Below are 2,380 nucleotides of genomic sequence, written 5' to 3' on the forward strand. Positions count from 1 at the left end.
ATTTTAAGAGGAGGTGAGGTAAATATGAAGTAATCCCGGGTGGCTGAAGTTTATGATCCCAAATTTTCTTTATTTCATATGCATTTTTTAAGAGAGATGAGTGATATGGAGTCAGTCCCGGAAATAGTTGAAGCAGTTAACGAGTTTAATGTTTCTTAATTTTTTATATATATTTTTATAGAGATGGGATGTATGGAATCAGCCCCGGAAAAGGTTGTAGAATTTTACGATCTCATACTTACTTGATTTCAGATATATATTTTTAAGACGCGGAGGAAGAGAAACTTGCATACGGAATACGGACTATGCTATAATAATAATAATAATAATAATAATAATAATAATAATAATAATGATAACATTATTTAGAAATCCATTCTTTATATAGGGGGTAACATCTAATCTATTCTCACTATTTTCACCTAACCTGTTAATATATAAAACTGACATATGAAATACGGACAATGTTGAAATAATAGCGTAATTATTTAAAAAATCCATTATTAATATAGAGAGAGGAGGCTATTTTTGTAAACTATTATGAACTTTTACCTAACAATCTATTAAATAAGAAATTGACATACAGAATACAGACTCTGCTGAAATAATATTTACATATTTATTTGGAAAATCTGGTGAGTTTAATTCTAAAAACTATATAATTTTGCTTAAGATTATAGTTGCGGTAGTGTTTCTGGTGATAAATGAACTACATTAACGACGAATTTTCTGTGGAAGCAAGCGTTACCTAATCACTTTCTAAGACACTGTATTTGTGTGTTTAGTTGGAAATTCTAATGATTCATCTTCTAACAGTGAATCCATTTGTCTTAACATTATGAAGGCCTTGGTTGGAAGAGAAATTATCTGTACAATACCTGTCGAGACTTTCTCAATTTTTTCAGATATATATTTACATTACCTGTAAGAGGGTAAGACAATTATTTAATATATATGTCGTACATATCCGTCCTAGGAATTGTAAAATTATTACATATTCGTGGCATTAATAACATGTCCTTGGGAAGTTAAAATAATTTCATACATAATTTGTGTAATTAGCGTTCTATGTTATGTAAAATATTCTTTTGCTCGAGATAGAAAATGATATATAGACATACATATAATCCTTTCTTCTAAGAATAGCAGATGTGTTCACACTTCATTTATTTCTCATTGTTTTATTATACAGTTTTGAGCAAGACTCCGTATTATATATAAGTAAACATTAAGCATGTTCATGATTTATATATAATTTGATAAGTAAATGTTAACATGTTGGTTATGTATAACTTTTTGAATGTGAAAATGACAAATATAAAGAGTAAAACGAATTTTGAATTTCACTTAACATTAAGAAATATATCGTTTTTTTTAATATTATTTATATTATTCAAACAAGTGTTCATCTTTTTGGTTATACTTTCTCAACGTTTTACCGTTTATATAGTTCCTTCAGAGTTTGCCCTTGATAATTGGTTACTGATTATTAAGCGTTTACGACAGAAATATAAGTTGCCTTACCAAATTACATATTCTTTGATTCTTGGTTATGCCATCACAATGGTTTGGGAAGGAAGTATTACTATACATTTCAATAAACTACTTTGACTCAACTACTTGCGAAATTAATAGAAACATAAATTTGACCATAGACATAAAGGTAAATATAGTATTTTTCTCTTTAAATAGTACGCCTGTTTATAAGCGCGTTTATCAACGGTATAAATAACTAAAAATTAAACATTCAGTCATTACACTCAAACAGAAGCCGACTGGGTCCTCTGGCAGCTCGTGCGTAACGATCATACTACTGCTTGCTGAACATTTTATTTCTATGGCTACTTTAATGTATACCTTAGTGCATTAAATGATATTTTCGCATCTCCTTACATTTTATAATCAGAACAAAACACAAAAGTTTACGTGACAGTACGCTTTTTAGTGTATGTTCGTCCAAATTGAAGAAACGACTTGTAAAGCAGAGACCCTCCTATGCCGCCAGTGAGATTATAAACAAAGTTTGATGTTGAATGTGCGAAACGGGGATTCGACAACACAATGGGTCAATGTTAAATTAATATAATCTGAAGTTCAAAAAGAACAGCAGCGACTATTGAGTTTGGACAACTTCTAGGAGTAAAGAATCCCTTAAAAATTAAAGAGGGCTCGTGGAACGTTGTCAGTGAGGCGTTAAGACAATGGAAACAAATGTATAAAAGATCGAACCCGTAAAATATTAATGGCGGCTAAAAATATTTCAGTTAGAAATCAGATTTGTTACCCCCCCCAAAAAAAACGATTTGTTTTTGTTTTTACTGGGCCAGTGCAGTTATTTAACAATTTCATATTTATTTGAATTTAAAAAAAACATCTTATT

The sequence above is a fragment of the Euprymna scolopes genome, chromosome 4 (genome assembly GCF_053919585.1).
Source record: "Euprymna scolopes isolate OS-2025 chromosome 4, ASM5391958v1, whole genome shotgun sequence".
Lineage (NCBI taxonomy): Eukaryota > Metazoa > Mollusca > Cephalopoda > Sepiida > Sepiolidae > Euprymna > Euprymna scolopes.